General features: G+C 44.7%; 1 long non-coding RNA gene across 1 annotated transcript; it reads right to left on the bottom strand.

The window, feature by feature from the left end:
• Window positions 1-5,658: 5,658 nt before the first annotated feature.
• On the bottom strand, window positions 5,659-19,254 carry LOC117802221. The gene is made up of 4 exons (XR_004625285.1): window positions 19,227-19,254; window positions 16,065-16,115; window positions 10,914-10,966; window positions 5,659-5,876 (listed from the first exon to the last, which is right to left on the bottom strand). It is a non-coding gene; the product is annotated as an uncharacterized LOC117802221 (long non-coding RNA).
• Between the last annotated feature and the right edge of the window lie 855 nt (window positions 19,255-20,109).

Raw genomic sequence — 20,109 nt, 5'->3', positions numbered from 1 at the left:
ACGTTACACAACAGGCTGAGACCCAGGCAAATTATAGCATTTTTTTTTAAAAGGGTGGTTCAAACGGTTCTACAAGAAATCATTTATTTTCTCTTATGACTGGCTATGCTAACTGGAAGACTATTGAAATACATGCATATGGTTATTCCGATGGTCCTTGACAGGTTTAGAACCACCTGAATCCGGTGCTATAAAATATACAGACATTTTATGTCTCATTAAATTTAAAGGGAAAGTTTATTGGTAAATCATTGCGAATTTGCTCACTGAATTTACTTCAAAATACTTTCAATGTTAGAAATGGAGCTCCCATCTGGCAAATCCTATGGAATCCGGTGTCATTTTTGCCAATATGTGAGTAATAGGCAAAAAACATGGACAAGCGAAGACAATGTGGAACTTTACTCTCCTTCTGGTAAGACTCAGAAGAAAAGAGCATGTTTACCAGTACCTTGATTACAACACCACAAGCAAAGATGATATTGGGTCTGGTCAAGTTTCCCCAAAGCAGAAAAGCATCTTGTGCTGACTACTGAGAACGGTGCCATTTGTCCTCAGAGTTCAGAGCTTCTATGGTTGATCATTTTACCTAAAAAGTTATCGTACTGAATAATTAAGAAATATCTTTTCTTGCAAGCATTTGAGAACCATTTTGCAAAAGAAAGCCTCCCTGATGAATCAATCACATAAATATATATAAAATATGAACATGTCCATCATACAATTACTAGATTTGTCACACGATAAAGTACACCTTAAAGGAGAAATGTTTTCTTTCTGTTTTTTAAAAGATTTTATTTATTTATTTGAGAGGTGGGGGGAGGAGCAGAGGGAGAGGAACAAACAGACCCGGTGCTGAGCTCAGAGCCCAGCACAGCACTCAATCCCATGGCCCTGAGATCATGACCTAAGCCGAAGTGGAGTCGGCTGCTTAACCGACTGAGCCACCCAGGCGCCCATGTTTTCTTCCTAATTTTTGTCAGAAAGTCAAAGAACTTACCCCACTTATTTAAATTTGGCCATATTGTTAGAAGAAATCACAAAACTACGGAGTCACAGCTTTTAAAAGTTCAAGATGCCTTGGTGCCGTGGGAGATGCCTTCTACCCTTTTTCCATCATCAGAGTTCACTGGAGGAATGCAGGACAGTATTGGGTTACAGAGAAGGGCCTGGAAGTGACCCAACCTGAGCAGAGCATACGTCCAAATTCTGTCCAAATTTTGCAGATGAAGAAGCTGAGAACAAAGATGAGGAAAGATCGGGACAAAGCCTCGTGGCTGCTTGGCAGAAGAAGCAGGAGCCGTGGGGCAAGGTCTTTTGGTTTTTACTGTCCCTTCCAACATCACCTCCTTAGAAAGCACAAAATGACATTGCGGACGCCCTATGGAAGAAGTCAGGAGCACGTCTTGCACCCTTTAAAAGATTTTCGTTAAAATGATAAAATACACAGTGTTTTTACTTAAAGAGAGAAAAAAAGATGTCCACATATGTGACTAGGAGAATATATATATACATGTATATATCCAGTGTGAACTGCGATCAGTGGTAACACTAGAATACAGTGCCAACGAGAGCAGAGATCTTTGCTTGTTTACTGCTATCTTCACCGCACCACCCACAATTTTGGGGACACAGCAGGTATTGGATAAATAGGGTGGCCATAGATGCAGGTTTGCCTAGGACAGCCTATTGTCCTGGAGGCGGGTCCCTTAGTGCTCCTGTCCATCCTCAAACATGTCACCCTAAATGGTAATAAAGATTCTTGAATGAATAATTTATGAAAGTTGGGATTCTAGATTCATTTTTACTTTTCTTTTTTGATTTATCTGCATTTTCTAAATTTTGTATAATGAGCATGTGTATTTGCATAATTGGAAAACAATTTTTTAATCAAAAATAAAAAATGTGGGGGCGCCTGGGTGGCACAGAGGTTAGGTGTCTGCCTTCGGCTCAGGGCGTGATCCCGGCGTTATGGGATCGAGCCCCACATCAGGCTCCTCCACTAGGAGCCTGCTTCTTCCTCTCCCACTCCCCCTGCTTGTGTTGCCTCTCTCGCTGGCTGTCTCTCTCTCTGTCAAATAAATAAATAAAATCTAAAAAAAAAATAAAAATAAAAATAAAAAATTTAAAAATGTGGCTCTTGATTAAATCAGCTTCAATGGTTCAAATACTCAGTCATATGAATCATGGAATTTCCTGATAATAACCTAAATATTGCAATAAACCTCCAAAATGGAATTTCTTAAAAAACATACAATTTACATAGACAATGTTAAAATGCTCTCGAACACTAGAGCAAAACTGAAAATCACAAATTTTTTTTTAAGTCGGATCACAACATAGTGTGCTTTTCAAATCAAGCCACTTCAATGTTAAACTATTTGGCAATTGGGCCTCTGTGACTGATGAGTAAAGAGACTCTTTAAATGTGTTTTTTGTTTTTTTAGGTTTAAAAAAAATGATAAATTTTTTGTTAATTTCTCCCTAGGAGTGTTTTGTGTTAAGAAGTCCCACTTGTCTTCATTCTCATGAGAGGCGGATATTCATAAAAATGTAACGAAGACCTGCCTGTCCACCAACATGGCGAAACCCAACATGTTCTTATTCCACTCAGCTGAGGAAACGGAGCTTTTTTTTAAACAGTGAACTTAACATGGTAGAAATACACTTCAATATCGGGGCGGGGGTGTGTAGAGAGGAAAGGATGGTGAATACCAAGGAAAGTAGAGGGAAAGAGGGAAAGCCCACCCACCACCTTCCAACAGGGGAACTGAACGTAAGGGGACAGTGAGCCCTTCAGGGCTCTTAATAGCGAGAAAGACACCCTTCCAATCCCGACACTCCCACCTCCTGGCTTCCGAGATGCCGTGTGCTTTGACTCTCCTGCTCTCGACACTTGGCTTCTGCCCCTTTCCTCATCCCTGGGGCTCAGTCCTCAGCATTCTGTGCAGCGGTTCCCCTGAAAGGCTCTTCCTCACTGTGGTGTTGGCCTCCCGCTCGCCCATTCTGATATCAAGAAATGTCCACCTCCCCCAGCATCCCCCTAAGAGCAGCACACATTCAGAGGCTTTTAGACCGCTTTCCTTGGGATGCCTTGCCAGCACCGGAATATACCTAAGTATACGTGAGCACCTACTGTGTGCAAGCCGCCGCTGGGGATGCATTTTAATCTTTTTACATCATCAGAGTTAATTGGAGGAAATGCAGAACAGGATTGGCTCACGGAGAGGGAGCTGGAAGTGGACCCCACCTGGGCAGAGCATATGTGCATGGGACCCATTTACTGCTTTCATCACTTGCCTTCGTGGGACTGAGCCACATCTGGATCCCATTACAATTATGGAAGGTGCAGGCTTCGTGCTTGCTCCAAAGCCTGGCTCTGATTTCACAACCAGCCTGGAGAAGCAGGAGGCAAGTAAATACTTCCTGTTCCATTTGTAATCAACATGCACTTGACATCAATAAACCGGGATAATTACATTATCATTATCATTACCATCATTATTATTGGACACAATCGAGGAGACATTAATAGAGGTTTCTGCAGGATCCTCTTGGGACAGATGGGACTCATACTGGAGTGGGAGGGTGGAGGAGGGTGCCATTTGTCGCTTTCCTTAGCCAAGCAGATGGGGCAACTCTTTAAAGGATCTCAAAAGACGTAAAGATCCGATCTCATAGCAAGCGATCAATGGCTTCCATTGTTTCTTCCACACAAAATGACAAAGTTTCCAGGCCTTGGGCATTTTCTGGAACATTAGAACATCAGAGGAGGAGGGATCTTTAAAGATAGTCAAGTCCAGCATCTTTTTCTCTTTCTCTTTTTTATTTTATTTTCTTATTTTATTTTTGCTGTTGAGGAAATGTAGGCCAAGGGACTTCCAGCACATTCGTTTGTAGAACTCCAACTAGAACTTCAGACCTGTCCACTTCCTCCACTGCTTAGGAAGAGCTTAACAGGGCTACCTTCACCCTTACAGGACAGTTTCCTCACCAGGAATTAGACTTTCTAATGGCTCGAGACTCTTTACTTTGGCCCTTAGGACTTCAATTGTCCATTATCTAATGTAATATAAATATTTGGAAAACAGCCACTTGGCTTCTTCCCTGAAAACAAAACTGCAGTGAGGAATTTTACAGCCGACTAGTTCTGTTGAAAACCCTCGGGGTAATGTGGGTTGTTAGAAACTGGCAAGAATTGTGGAGAGATTTTTTTCCTCTTGAAAGACCTCTGTTTTGGAGATATATATGCCTATCTATCTTACTTGGACATACTCTTGGTTGGATGGTTTCCTGTCATCAAACGAATCCTGCAGGGGCATGGAAGATGGTGGAAAGAGAAACAGATTATTCTGTGTTATCCATTATTTTGTGTGGTATCACACCCACAATCCTGCTGTGTTTTTAGAATTGTTTGAGCAGTGGATAAGTCACCCGGTCAACGAAACTAGCTGGTCATGACAGATGGTAACCAGACTTACCGGAGGTGATCACTTTGTCATGTATGCAAATGTTGAGTCACTAGATCGTAGACCAAAAACTAATAGACTATTACATGCCAATTAGATGGTCCAATAAAAAAGTTGCTGTTAATGAACCTGGGACACCCCTAGTCGCAAAGCACGTGCACATGCACCCACACACCACCTTTTTAACTTTATCTTCCTTACTTTTCACTCCATCATTTGTACAGAAATGTACAAAGGGAAACAAAACCACCCACGATCTTTATACTCACAGCCATGACTGCTGTCCCCGTGCACGAGTAGTAACCACTGGATGGAATCGTCCCTGAATGTATCCCTAACCCTTTGAGTCTTTGATTAATAATAATAATAAAAAAAATACTGTTGATTCTAAAGTTATTTTCATTATGATTGGAAAACACAAAATACGATGCGTAAGCAAGTCTGTATCCAGAGCCGCCTCCTCAGGCACCTCTTTGGTGAGCATTTTAAGAGAAATAAATGATGGGACCCCTCTTGGCTGCCGTGATCAATCATGTGAAAGCGACCCTTCTCAAAGGCAGATTTCCGTTTCGGAAAGGGACAAAGGAGTCAGTCCGAGTGGCTGCTCGGAAGAAAGGGCTGGACAAATACAGAGAGGTGTCCTTTTCCAAATGTGGGTCTCTGGCTCATTTCCTTCAATTTGCTCACCTTTCTTGTATGAAATGACCTGATTTTCCTCAACATCTTGATGATTTATTGTAAATAAGCGTTATTTATAAGAAATCTTCCTGGAGGAATAGCAGAATTATGTAATGGCTTCCCAAGAGGCCAGCTCAGCAGTGTAACTCCCCTTCCTCCAATTCAGGGCCGAAACAAGAAAATAAAACCTCATTTAACTGTTTATTCAACCCAAATAAATCTGGCTCCAGGGCCTGCCAAGATTTTATAGTGCCAGAGGCAAAGGGGTGAGAAACCAGAAAGGGAAAGGAGGAAAGAGATTTGTAAAATGTGGGCAAAGCAGGGGAAGAAAACAGCTCACACGGCATGAGCTTCCTGCCTCCGCAGACCCTGTTTATGAAATCCGAGCTCCTGCACCCCCCAACACATGGAGGCAGGATACAAAACGGATGGAAAATGAGAAAACTTCAGGCCATTTCCTGACTTCTCCAGTGTGTTCTCACCTTTTACCAGTTGGGCCCCAGACTGGACAGGTGCGAACAGCATTTCCTTCTCACGGGGTCCCTGCTCCCTGGTCCCTGTGCCTTGGAGTTCAGAGGGGCTGCATGCTAGAGAGGACCTCAAAAGGTCATCCATCCAGTCGATCCTGCTGCCTCCAGGCGACAGTGCCTCGCCGTTGCCGTTGAAGATTGCATACTTGTTTTGGAATATTCCCCGATCCCCGTTGGTCGTCTGTTTTCAAAATGTGTGCTACTTAGAAGCAAGAGAGAAGGGAGAGCTTTATTAAAAAAAAAAAAAACAAATCCTGTCTTCTGTTCCTTCCACATGCTCTTCTGTCTGTTACCTTATGTGCTAGGTGACAGGCAGGGCAAGTAAGTTCTCTTTGTGGCACTGAGGCCGGGGGATGAAGCAGGTTACTTCAATGTCACAGATCATTGATAACTTACATCCCCCATTACAACCAGAACTTGTGGCTCTCAGAAAGACGATCTCTCTGCGTCATTAAAGTATTAAGAAGCAGATGGAAGGTTGAAATGCAGAACCAGTGAATGTAGGCAACATGTTCCAGAATATGAGCTGTGAAGGGATGCAAATCCCCACACAAGTTAACAATGGCCAAAGGAGGCTCTTTCTTTATTTAATTGTAAGATGGCAGATGCCTGAGTGTGTTTATGGGATAAGCAGAGGGAGTCGGTGAAGACAGTGAGGTTGAATAAGCAGGGGGAAATGTTTAAAAGAGGGAATAATTAACGGAACAAAAGCCTGGCGGGAAGAGGGTGTTTTGTGGTATAGAGCTCAGGTGCAGCAATTAACCTGGGGCATCAGAAGGACATCAGGTCTTCTGAGATGAATGGGAAAGGGACGAAGGTGATGGTGCACGAAGACAGCTTGTAGGTAGAAGTGGAGAGAGACTATCTGATAGCAGGAGTCAAAGTCATCTGCAGAGCAAGGGTGGCAGGGCTTCCTGGGGGGTTCGAGGATGGCAGTGGGGATTCTTAGTGGCCCCCGAGGGAGTAGGAGAGAGCATTACCTAGGAGAAGTTTGCAGAGCCGACCAGAAGGCAGGGAATGAGTGATGACTTCCATCCAAGGTCATGTGGCACTTTTTCTAGCATCATTCAGCAGCCCAGGTTTGGGAATGGGGATCCAGGCTGGTTGAGATAACCCAGAGTTGGAGGTTCACAGGAAAGTGTGCAGAGGGATGAGGTATAGAAGTTGAAGATGCTGGTTAGAACGATCTGGACTGTGGGGAGGAAGAAATAGAGCCAGAGGAGACTGGATGACAGTGGGAAAAGCAGGAGGCAGGAAACTAGATGTCGTGAAGGAGTTGAAGAGTCGAAGGCCTGGAAGTGAGGATGCTGGGGTCAGAGGCTGAAGCACTGGGGTTTGAGACCTTAGAGGTGGAGCAGCTCTGGGAGATGACACAGTCTGCAGGGTGGCCTTGTAAGCGGGTAGCTAGAGAGGAGTATAAAATGAGACTAATAGTCTACCCACAGCTTGTTCTTTGGGTAGGGAAACTGGGGCCTTTGCCAGGATCCCACTTGGTGGTGGAGGGGTGCACAGTGGCCTACTCCATATTTTTCTTTTCTGACCATAATTCAAACTCAACATTTCTATCATTGAAGTTATCCCAAAGGTCCCTCTGCAAGAAGCTGACAGTTGACACAGCTGTCTGCCACAGGTGTTTTATTCTCACGTCAGCTCTGTCCTGGGGCGGGGTGGGGGGGGGAAGGGGCACTGACAAAGATTCTTTGCTTGATCAAACTTTAGTTGGTCTCCCAAACCTTCTCATAGGCCTATCTGTGCACTTCCTCGTGAAATCCAGTTTTAGCAACAACTCTGCTAAGTCAGTTTAACCAGAACTCTCTCCCCTGGATATCTGATGGGGTTCCACCTCCGCCACCCCCAGGTGGTCTACTTACCCAGGCCTATCTTCAGCAAAAGTCCTGTCAGGTCAGGTTAGCCCTGGATCCTCCTTACGCCTGATGTTTCCTCTTAGTAATTTTCTATCCACTGACCCCACCCCACTCCTTGGCTATAAATTCCCACTGGCCCACGCCATATTCAGAATTAAGCCTGGTTCTATCTCAGGGTCTTGTATCTCCTATTGTAGTAGTCCTGAATGAAATCTGCCTGTCTGTCTATCTATCTATCTACTTCACTGTCCAGCTCTGTTTTCAATTTGACAGCACTAAGGAGTTTTGAGGAATCTTCTTGACTTCAATCTTGAGAGTTTAGGGGTATGTATCAAAGAATAAGATCATCCCCTAATAATTCCTTAAGTATTACCTCTAAATTTATCAAAACGTTTTGAGTTCTTTTGTGTTTTCAGCATATACCACACCCGGAGGTAATAAGCTACATAAATTTATCATTTTCTCTGTGAGGTAATATTTTCTTTTACTTGCCCTGAATTTGTACCTTTCAAGCTTCCAGAGATATTCTCTAATTTAAAATTTTGGATTTACACACTTGGTAATTTTAGGCACTGCTTTCTCCAGGCTTCACCTTTGTAGAGTTGAGCTTTAATCTATTTGTGTGTTCACATCCAGTCCCACTGCCTTCATGTGCCCTTCTCTGACAGTGCTGTTGGTCAGGTAGTGATGCCTTTCGATTAGCTTCACAGCTTTCAAGGCACTCATAACTCATCTTATTTGAGCCGCATTGAACTTCTAAGAGTTAGGAAGAACGTTCTTCCCATAGCCTAGGTCAGAAAGAGGTTGGCTTGCCCGAGGACATACTTGATTCCAAATTCTGGGCTTTCTCTGTATCCCAAAACTATAGCACTGCAGTTAGGAGTGTGACTTTTTGGGTTCTAGGTTCAAATCTCCACCCTGTCACTTTCTATGAATTTAGACAAATTATTTAATTTCTACAAGTCTTAATATCTTTATCAATAAAACCAGGATTGATGTTTTTATCCTGAAAGGCTATTATGTGGATTGAATGAGATTATATCTATGAGTGCTCAGAACGAAATTCCTGGTCCTTTTCCCGAATTATAACAGAGACCTTGACATTTGTAATTTATAACTATAGTTTGGAAAATTCTTCCATGATTGCACTACTTAATACTTTGCCAGACTTAAGCTCATTTGTACATTTTCTGTTTGCTCACACATCACTGAAACAGCCCAACAACAGCAGAATACGCATTGTTTTCAAGTGTACACAGAGCATTTACCAAGATAGACTGGATTCTAGGCCATTAATCAAATTTCAATAAATAGAAAAGGATTAAAATCCTACAAAGTTTGTCCTCTGACCACAATGAAACAAATAAGAAATAACAAATAGATATCTGGAAAACCCCCAAATATTTGGAAACTAACACATTTCTGGATAATCCATGAGTCCGTAGATCAAAGAAGAAAGTAAAAGGGAAATTAGAAATTAGAAAGTGTTTCGAGCTAAATGAAAATGAAAGCACAGCATATCAAACTTTGCAGTATATAGCTAAATCAATGCTTAGAAGGAAATTTATATGCTAATATTATTAGCTAATATGCATATATCAGAAGAAAGTTCTTCAAGAAATGAGCTAAACTTCCAGATGAAGAAACTGGGAAAAAGGGAGCAAATAATAATAAAGATAAGAACAGAAGTCAGTGCAATAAAAAAGAGAAAAACCATAGAGAAAATCAACAAAACAGAACTTGATTCATTAATAAAATCGAGAAAATTAATAAACATCTATCCAGACTGATTAAAAGAAAAATTATAACAAAAGTTAAGAATATCAGGATGAAGGGCATTGAAAGAGAAAAAGGAAGATAATTTGAACGAATTTATGCCAATACATTTGATAACTTTGATGAAACAGACAAATTCCTTGAAGAACACCAACAACCAAAACTCACTCAAGAAGAAATAGAGAACCTGCTGATCCTTAAACATGTGCTAAAGAGACAGAACCTGGAGCTGTGGACCTTCCCATCACAGAAACGGACGAACAAAGACTCCAAGGCCCAGATGGATTTACCGCTGATTCTGTGAAATATTTAAGGCAAAAATAATATACGAGAGCCTGGGTGGCTCAGTCGTTAAGCGTCTGCCTTCTGCTCAGGTCCTGATCCCAGGGTCCTGGGATCGAGCCCTATATCGGGCTCCTTGCTCAGCGGGAACCCTGCTTCTCCCTCTCCCACTCCCCCTGCTTGTGTTTCCTCTCTCGCTGGCTGTCTCTCTCTGTCAAAGAAATAAATAAAATCTTCAAAAAATAATAATATAAATTCCATATAAATTTTTCAAGAAAACTGAAGAGGAGGGAACATTTTCCAATTCAATCAATGAGACCAGAATTACTTTGGTAGAAAAACTAGGAAAAGACATTATAAAATCACAGACCAATCTCACAAATATAGATGTAACACCCATAACAAAATTTTAACAGATAAAATCTAAGCATATATAAAAAAGTTAATATGTCATGAAAAATGGGGCTTATTCCAGAAAAGCAAATTGGTCTAAAATTCAAAAATCAATGCAATTAACCATATTAGCAGAGTAAATAACACATCTGCCCAAAGCAAAAGAAAGCAGAGTAAAAAAGAAAAACCATATGATCATCTGAATGCAAAAGAAACACAAAACTATATAGATGTTACATTCATTTATGACTAAACACAACAACAGCTACCAGAAAATTAGGAATAGAAAGTAATTTTCTCTGCTTGATAAAGGCTATTTATGAAAAAACTGACAACTAACATCTGACTTAATGGTGAAAGACTGAATGCTTTCTCCTAAGATTAGGAACAAGGTATATACGTCTGCTTAAAACACTCCTATTTAAATTGTACAATAGAGGTGCAATAAGGCAAGAAAATAAATAAAAAGCAACCAGATAGGAAGCTCTATTTTAAGATGTCATGATCATTTATTTAGAAGATGCTAAGGAAATCTTTTTAAAGTCAGGAGAACTAACAAGTAAGTGAGTATACAACAGCACTAAAATACATGGAATATTTGGGTATAAATCTTACAAAATATGTGTAATATCTGTATTACAAAGATACAAAAAACTACAAAACACTGATAGAAAATATTGAAGGATCTAAATAAATGACAAGATGGTAATACCATATTCATGGATTAGAAAACTCAATATCATTAAGATGTTAAGTCACTCCAGATTGATCTATAGGTCATTGCAAATTCCAATCAAAAGCTACCTCAGCAAAAACTTTTCTTGTGGAAATCTAAAAGGTCACTAGAATTTTTTTTATGGAAAACGGAGGAGCTAGGATAGCTAGAACAATTTTTAAAAAGAATAAAATTGGATACTCACACCACCCAATTTTAAGACTCTCCATAAGCTTCAGTAATCAATACAGTATGGTACTGATGAAAGAATAGACATATAATACATCAATGGAAGGAACTGAGAAATCATCAATAGACTCACACATTTACCTCAACGATTTTTGTCAAAGGTGCAAAGGCAATTCAATGTTTTCAATAAATGGTACTAGACCAAACAGACAGCCATATTGGAAAAAATTGTTAAATACCTACCTGTAACATATACAAAATCTAACTCGAAATTGGAAATACAACATCCAAAACTATAAAACTTTTAGAAGAAACTTAGAAGAAAATCTTTGCTAATTTTCATTTCCTTGAAACATCATGAAAAAGCATGATCACCTAAGAAAAAATTGGTAAATTGGGCTTCATCGAAATTAAGAACTTTTGCTTTTGACACTGTCAGGAGAATGAAAATAGAAGTCAAAATTAGGAGAAAATATTTGTAAATCACATATTTGCTACAGGACTTGAATCCACATATATAAAGAACTCTCAAAAGTTAATAAGAAACAAAATTTTAAAGTCGGGGAAATATTTAAACAGATGCTTCACCAACAAGGAAATACTGGTGACAATAAACATGAAAAGATGCTCAATACTGTAAATCATTTGGGAAATGTTCATGAAAACCACAGAGTTTAACATTACCCACCCATCTATTAAAGAGGCTAATAAAACAACAGCAATAATAAAAACCCCTAAGTATTAAGACTGACATTCTCATACATTTGTCATACAAATACAAAATGGTACAGTCAGTTTGTAAAACTGTGGGGCAATTTCTTAATTTAAACATATGCTACCTAGTGATTCCTCTTCTAGATAGATATGTAGATATTTACCCAAGTGAAATAATAGCTAAGCTTCCCACAATAACCTGTCCAAAAACTGGACCCAAATGTCCTACAAGCTTGGGTAAACAAACTGTGGTTTGTACATTTGTTATATTTATACAAATGAACAGTACTCAGCAATGAAAAGGAATAAGCTACAAATACGCAGAAGAGCATGAATGAATCTCAGGTGCATTAAACTAAGCCAGATTCGAACGCTATCTTGTATAAATCCATTTATACGACATTCTTAAAAAAGCGAATTCGAAGGATAGGAAACAGATCAGTGGTGACCAGGAGTTTTGGAGGGAGTGGGGGGTGGAACTATTCTATATCTAAATTGTGGTGGTAGCTATCCTGCTGTATTCATCAAAACTTACAGAGCTATACATTAAAAAGGGGTACTTTACTGTATATGTACATATATTAGATCCCATTTTTTTAATGAAAAAAAAATACAGACAGGATTCAGAGGTTAACCGGACTGAGATCCACAATTCGTGAGTGGTAAAACTGGGGCTTGAATCCAGTTCTCTCTGATCCCAAGGCTTGTGTTTTTATCCACCAGAGGGGCCACAGGATCCCACCACAAACAGTGGAACCTCTGTCGGCCTGGGTTCTCGAACGACTATATGAAATATAAACTACTGCATGTTAAGCCATAGACTGTGGGACTGTTTGTTACTACAGTGTAATGTAACCTGATCTGACTGATACAGCCACAATGTCGCACTCCCCAGTAGCTGCCTTTTGCAAGACCTGAGGATCTGTGTAAGAGTTTCAGGTTATAACCCTGGAACGGCAGGAGGAGAAAGCCACTGAGGCTCTTGAATCCCAGACTGTAGTAGTATCACCCCACCGGCTAGGGGACAAACTCCCACCTAACGGGACATCCTGGATTCAGTCTACGGAAGAACTATGAAAGGTGGTGGCCTGGTCGCAAAACTCTGTTGACTCTGTATCGTGGCCCCCTATGGCTCTGCCCAGGAGCCATTTTCCATGGTTTTAAGAAGTTTTAAGTCTCTCCCTGGCAATCTCTCCAAAGGTCAAGCCCTTTGGGCACCAAGACTATCCAAAGCCTTCCTGTTTGGAGTCTAGTGCCCTGGCTGGCTCCTGCACTTTCAGGCTATGTTTTCCTGTGCAGGTTACAATGTTCTGTGGAAAATGTGAAGCAGAAATTGTTGTGATAAGCCCGGAGTGGAGGGGCCTCTGGGAGCAGCCCTGGTGAGCTGGGTCACCTCATTTCGTGAGGGCCAGCCCTGGGGGAGGCTCCACAAGCTTAATTAAAGCCAGCAGGAGCCCGTTTGAAGCACGAGGAGCAAAAGAGCGAGGGCAGCAAAGAGCAGGTTAAGCCAAACCCACCTCCTTCTGCTAGAGCCCAACCTGCCGAGACCCACAGGCTGGAGCCCAGTCAAAACCAATGCACAGGATGGATGGAGGACAGCACGCGGAGCATTGGGGGCGCTGGGGGGGGCAGGGGAGGGGCCTGGGCAGGAAGGCAAGGTGGCTGACCTGGGGGGGAAATCACAGCTCTTCTTTGGAGAAGTAGTTCCTAGGCCAGAGCCGCTCATGATCCGCAGGGTAACCAGCTGGGGTGTGGGGGTGGAGGAACAAAGAAATCCCAAACAAATGTGTTCCTCAGAGCTACAGGGAAACATTTTAAAGCCAGATTATTGCTACCATAGCTTCTTTTGGAAGGTTTGCTCACGAGGTTTGCTGGGGCGCAGAGAACCCTCTTCCTTCTGGAAGATCTCCTTTTCTGCACTGCTCATTGACCCCTGCGTGGCTAAGTGCGGGGGTAGCAGGGGGCCCAGCTTCCATCCCCATGTATCCCTAGCCATAGCTGCCAGGGCCTCCGCTACAAACCTGGCAGACGCTGCCTCTGGTTTCTGGGGCTACTGGCCCCGACCATGCTTTGGGGTGGAGAGGAACAGATATCTTTTCCTTCCATAGCCATGAGCTTTGGGAGTGCTTTTGAGAGGACTTGACTTCTGACCAGCAGAGATGATGAAGGAGTTGACAACAGGCCTGAGTATGAATTTGTACCTCAGTTTAGGGTTTGCAAAGCCTTTCCACATATCTTGTCTCATTTCCCCCGATTAACTATGAGATCGTAAGAGTTCGTATTCCCAAGTTACAGATGAGGAAATAGAGGCCCCCCAAAGTTAAATGACCCCCCAGAGTCATAGGGATAGACTCAGGAGCCTACCCTATTGCTTCAGTGAGGACAGGTTTGTTTTTGTTTTTGTTTTTTCTTTCTGTCTGACATGGGACATTAGTAAAAGATTTCACTTGCTAAAGAATAAAATTGTTTAGCAATTTCTGGTTCTGTTGGTTAAGTGTCCAACTCTTGATTTGGCTTCAGGTTACGATCGCGGGGTCTTGAGATAGAGCCCTGTGTTGGGCTCCAGCCCCACAATGGCCTCTGCACTGGGCATGGAGCCTACTCAAGATTCTCTCTCTCTCCCCCCATGCCCCTCCCCCACCCACCCTTAGGAAAAAAAGGAAAAAAGCTTAAAAAAAAAAGAAAATTTTTTAAAATAGCCACAAAATGTTTGAAGGTCAATGCTCTGATTTTTCCATTGAGGAAAGAAATGAAATGATTTGCCCAAGTTCATGCTGAATAAGGAGGCAAGGTGGGGCCAGACCCATTTTTCCTATTTCCAGGCCAGTTTTCTTTTTTACCCAAAATATGGTCCTGGGCCTGAACTGTGCAGTGTCTTTACTCTCTGGTAATTTCAGGCATTACTTTTCTTTCTTGCCAGAGTCCAGATAGAATCTCAGAACTTGAGGGCCGGAAAGAAATTGAGTCCCAGGCCATTTTACCAACCGGGACACCAAGGCCAGGCAGAAGTGACTTCCCCCACATCACACAGCAAGCTAGAGACAGAAACAGGATGAACCTGGGAGTTCCCAGGTCTTCAGGGCTGGGCTCTTCCACGACACTGGGAGTCTGCCCCTACTCCTGCCCCTTGACCTGTCCTCCCAGGTCACCTTCCCCCAGCCTCGGCCCTGACTCCTTACCTCCAGAAATTCCTGACTCTTTCTTCTCTGACAGCCAATGGCCTCCTCCCTTGGCCTGGGACAGCCCGCCTCTCAGAGCCAGGCCAGCGCCCTTTCCTACCAGCTCTGCTCTTACTGCGGGGTTTTCCCCTCCAGCCCTGCCCTAGCACTGGGTGCCAGGCGATGCAGATAAGGCCACCTGTGCCCAAGAGGAAAAGGGTCACAATCTAGTACAGAGCGGAAATGGAGGCGATGAAGGAGAGAGATGTCCTTCTGGGCAGCTCCCTAACCCTGGAAGACTTTTCATGACATCTTCCTTGAGAGCCCTTAATGCCACCACACTGCCGGCACGGGGCTTAGGGGCAGCCTTCTTGGGGGAGATCCAGCTCAACCATTAAGGGAGGGTGGTGGTGGGTCCACGCTCTGCTCCCACCTTAGACTCGTCTGACTCCCAAGTCCACCCACCCTGTCTCTGAGGGGTTCATTCAGCTTTGAGTTCCCAACATGTATATACAACACCAGCAATAGTACTTTGCACATAGCCCCAGATATTTGCTTAATATTTATTGTACATTCTGTTCTATGATTATCATACTGTTTATCACTATAATATTTATGCCCTACTTCTTTACATGATTATATATAATATTTACATATTATAATACATATTTATTGACATATTATACTTATATATCGTAATATATTATATATAATATATACTATCATTATGTATTATCTATAATAATACATGATGCTATATCATATAATACACTATAATTTGTAACTTAAATGTTATTATAATTAATATTAATTGATGAGTTCATAATTCCTATACCCCCTTATACTTGCGCAGGACCAAACTCGAAGGGAGACAGGAAAGGATCCTGAGCAACATATTTCATGAGTTAGAAGAATGAGAACTAAATCCCAAATATATTTCCCCAAATGCTTTTCTGTATTAAGTTTCCAATCTCTTTAAGACTCCTTAGAACCCTGTTCTCATTAGTTTCCATCTCTTGAATCCTCGTTTTCTTAGACTGAAATGCACTAGCTTCACCGCCACTCCTGACACGCTGTAAAATTTCTTCATGGTTACCAACAGGATGCTGCGTCCTGGCCAAACCAAACAGCCGCAGGGGCCGAGGGCCCGGGGTGAGCGGGACGCAGGCGACCTGCGGTTCTGCAAGAGTTCTAGGTTCGGAAGATGCCCACGAGGGTCTGCGAGTCAGGAGGACGGCTCCGTGGTTGGTTTCTACCTCTCCTGTCACCCCTCCCATGAGCCTCAGTTTGCTCACCTGCAGCAGGGTTGAGCGAAGGAGATGGAATAACGATCGCTCAGGGCAGGGCTGTGAGAAATAATTAGAGAAACATTGCAAAGTGTTTGAATGAACAAATTCATCTGAAAAACCATTTGAATGGGTCTCTGGGGAACAACAAACAGACTTTTACAAGTTCACAGTTACTTAGCTAAGATCAGGTGATGATATTTTATTTCAGGAAAAAGCAAACACCATGTGCTAGCCGAGCTGCTCACGCTTAGGCCAAGGGAGGGACATCTGGGAGGAGGGAGGTGAGGGCTGCCCTGCTTCGGCCCCGGCCCTGGGAGGAGCCTTCTCCCTTTCCGGTCACAGGCCGGCAGCGTCTCCACCAGCACCCCGGGTGGGTCCTGCCATCTCCCTGCCCAGATGTTTGGCTTCTCCTGACCTGCCCTGCCATGGCACGCCCTTGACCCCATGTCTCCTTCCCGGGTTTTCATTTTCTCTGCTTTTGTCTCCTTTTCGAATAGTATCAAGTGAAAATGCGCCATAAAACTCAATGTTTAGTTTTGGCATATGGTGGGAGCCGGCCAAGAGCATTTATCTTCTTTACCTCCCCATTTTCCAGACTATGCATCAGGAATAAGAGGGTCATATGTCCTATTTGGCAAATATATTTTTCTTTTTCTCTTTCCTTCCTTCCTCCTTTCCTCCTTCCCTTCCTTCCTCCCTCTCTGCTTCCCCCTACCCCTTCATTCTTTCTTTCTTTCAGTGATTTCCAGGATTCCTAGCTCTGGGGCTAACGGAGCTCAGTGCATAGCCACAGAAAATCTGTGAGGGGGCAAAAGTTCTTCGTCAATCCCAACAGCTCAAGAGGGAAATGCTGGCGGTACTTTATCCTCAGAGTCAGAGAAACTGCTCTGCTCTAGACCTGAAAATCATACCTTCTCCGCTGGGGAACCAAAGGGGCCTTCTGGACCTCAGTTCCCCCATCAAGTACCCGCAGCCCTGAGAGTCTAGAAGGATGAGGATGGGCTGGGGAGATCAGCTGAGTGTGGGAGACCCAAGGCTGGGCTGGCTATGTAGTGAGAGCTATCTTATTCTGGCACCTTGCATAGCTTCTCTGGGCCTCAGTTTCTTCATAAATAAGTAGGAGAGGCTTAGACTAAATCAGTGGGTTTCAAAATGTTGCTTTGAAGTGTTTTCAGCAGTGGAATCCTTTTCTCAAACTCTCTCACACAGAACCTCATTACAGGAAACAGAGGTGGACCTACCCTGCTTGAAAGGTGGGTGGGAGGGCTTGCTCGCTGGCTCCTGGGCCCAGGCTGGGGAGAGTGGAGGAGACGCCTGCTCTGCTCCCTTCCAGCTCCCGTAGTTTGTGATTCCAGGCCCCTGTAGCCCCCGACTCCAACTGAGGATGTAGGAAAGGAGGAAGGAACCAGAGCGCCATCTTGTTGCCCTATTGTCCCGGCATCCCTGCCTGCCTTCTCTATTCCAAAGCAACTGGTGGAAGGTAGGACCCTCCGGTTCTGACGCGGCGTTACGTAAGCAGGGCCAGCTCGCCCCCCACCGCGGCCTGCTGTCGCTGTCTTCCTCAGCCTCCCAGTTTCGGAAGGCCTGCAGATGTGAAGGCTGACCTGGGACCTGGGACAAGGCCTGGGGGGGGAGCTGGTGACCTCACAGGGGAGGAGATCAAAGGAGGCTGAGCTCATCTGACCCAGGCTGCAGAGTCAGGGCCGGGGACAGCTGTGAGCACAGAGGGAGGGCACCCAGCACTCCAGGCAGGAGCAAGGAGGCTCCAGCTCCTTCTCCAGCTTCCAGGTGGTACCTGCTTTCCCACACAGGCATTTTTGTGGTGGGCAGTGAGGGAGAGGGAGAGAGAGAGAGAGAGAGAGAGAGAGAAGGCTGGTAGAATTCCTGGTTGTTTAGTTTCTTTCCACTAATTCTTCATCCTGTACTCCTCTCCCACCTCCTCCGACTTTATAGGAATTTTTGGTTATTCAACACACCCTCTTTCCTGTCAGACCATATTTCATTTCTCACATTCCACCCCGGGGCCTAGGTTAGCAGAGCCCAGCTGCCCCAGTTAACCTAGGTGAGATATTAAACTCCACCCGCCCCGGGAGGCACCCATCATCGTCCCGAGCCGCGGGTTCTCTCCCTGGTGAAACGGAGGTGATAACAGTTCTCATGGTATTTTCAATTAAAAATTCCTGAAATGTTTCCAACATCAGCCAGCCAGAAAGGAGGGTGATAGAGAACAAATGGTGACAAGGAGAGAAAGAAAGAGAGAGAAGGGGCTGGGGTGGGGGAGGGGGAACAACCATGTGAGGAGCCAGGAGTCAGCAAGGGAGCCAGGGAGACCGGAAGCCAGAAAACCAAGGGCAAGAAAGAGAAACTGCCAGAAGAGAGATGAAGACAAAGGGGGCAGAGGAAGCTGCTGAAATACAATGGGAGGCCGAGAGAAAGCAGGACCTGCACGTGGAAAATCTGCAACAGCTGAAAGATAAAGCGCTTTGGCTCTAAGTCCAGAAAGAGCAAAAGTGAGCTGGCACGCAGCTGGCATCCATTAGCCAGCTCTCCTGTGGCATCCTGAATGATCCTTCCTTTATGATTCTTTATCATCGTCTTTATTATACTAACCAGAGGGCTCCTCCCCAGAATGCACCTGAAGCCACAGGGAAGGGAGTCACCGAGGTCTAAACCTTTCAGGAAAGGAGGACACTTTAATCCCCAAGGCTTTTGTTGGCTCCCCAGCAGTTCCAGAGAACCGAGCCCAGCCCTGGCCTGCTAGGCAGGTACTTGACAAATTCCCTCTGTTGAAACCGATGTGGTCACCATCCTGTCGGGGAGGGAGGTCCACAGGCAAAGAAAAACAGGAGAGAGATGGGGAAGGGCCGTTATGTAACATTCCCAAACACAGCACTTCAGAGAGCATGCAGAGGAGGAAATGAGAACCAGCCATTTCAAAGGCAAAAAAGCAAACTACAGCCCCCGCAGGCCCCCACTTCCACACAGAGCTGTGCAGAGGAGGGAAGTCACCGCATCAACAGGAACCGCTGCCACCGGGAAGCTAGCTGCCTGTGGAATTCTCTGGAGGAAATCGCCAAGGAAATGGTTTCCTCCAAAGAGTGTGGGATTCCCCTCCGGTGTCCCCCCAGCCCGGGCGACCGTGCCACCCACCACCCAGAAACAGTCTACCTGGCCACCGCCGCCTCCTCCTTTCCCCGCCTTTGCTGTTCATCGCCCTGTGTGGGGAGCACTTCCTCCCTCCACCTCCTCCGGAATCGCGTGGCCCAGGCCGCCACCCCCTCTCTCACCCGGGGTCTGTTGGGTAGTGGCTTCCCGATGGCCTCCCTGCAGCCACTCCTGCTCCCCCAAATCCATCACCCACCCCATAGCCAGTGGACCTACAAATGGGACTCTCATGGCATTTTTTTTAAAAGATTTTATTCATTTATTTGACAGAGAGCCAGCACAAGTAGAGGGAGCAGCAGGCAGAGGGAGAGGGAGAAGCAGACTCCCCGCTGAGCAGGGAGGCCCACGCGGGACTCGATCCCAGGACCTTGAGATCATGACCTGAGCTGAAGGCAGATTCTTTAACGACTGAGCCACCCAGGTGCCCCTCTCGTGGCATTCACCATGAGAGCCTGCCCATGGCTTCTGGCTGTCCTCGAATCCGTCCAACAGAGTGAGCGTGGCCTCGAGGCTGCTGGCCTTGGTCCCTGCTCCAGCCTCACCTTGTGACTCTCCCACCCTGCCCTTCTGGATGCAGGGCCTCCGTCCTGTGCTATCAACACCCCAGTTCCCTTCTGCACGACAGGGTCTCTCCTTTCTGTGGCATCGATTCCCCCTTAGAACCTGCTGAGGGAAGGGAAAGAGCAAAGGAGGGGCCATACGTTCTCCGGGGCTGGCGGGCTTCTCGGCTGGTCTGTGGTCTTTGCCTCCCTAGTGACTGCAGTACATCCTGACGCGAGGTCACACCAGGCAATCCAGGGTCCTCGGAGACTCCCCAGTGGCGCCCATGCCTCCTTACCTCCAACTGCACCACATCTGTTCCCACTGACAGACCACATGCCAACTC

Source organism: Ailuropoda melanoleuca, chromosome 5, assembly GCF_002007445.2.
Source record: "Ailuropoda melanoleuca isolate Jingjing chromosome 5, ASM200744v2, whole genome shotgun sequence".
NCBI classification, from domain to species: domain Eukaryota; kingdom Metazoa; phylum Chordata; class Mammalia; order Carnivora; family Ursidae; genus Ailuropoda; species Ailuropoda melanoleuca.
Note: the sequence above shows the minus strand (reverse complement) of the source record. Positions and strands in the feature narration are given on the sequence as shown.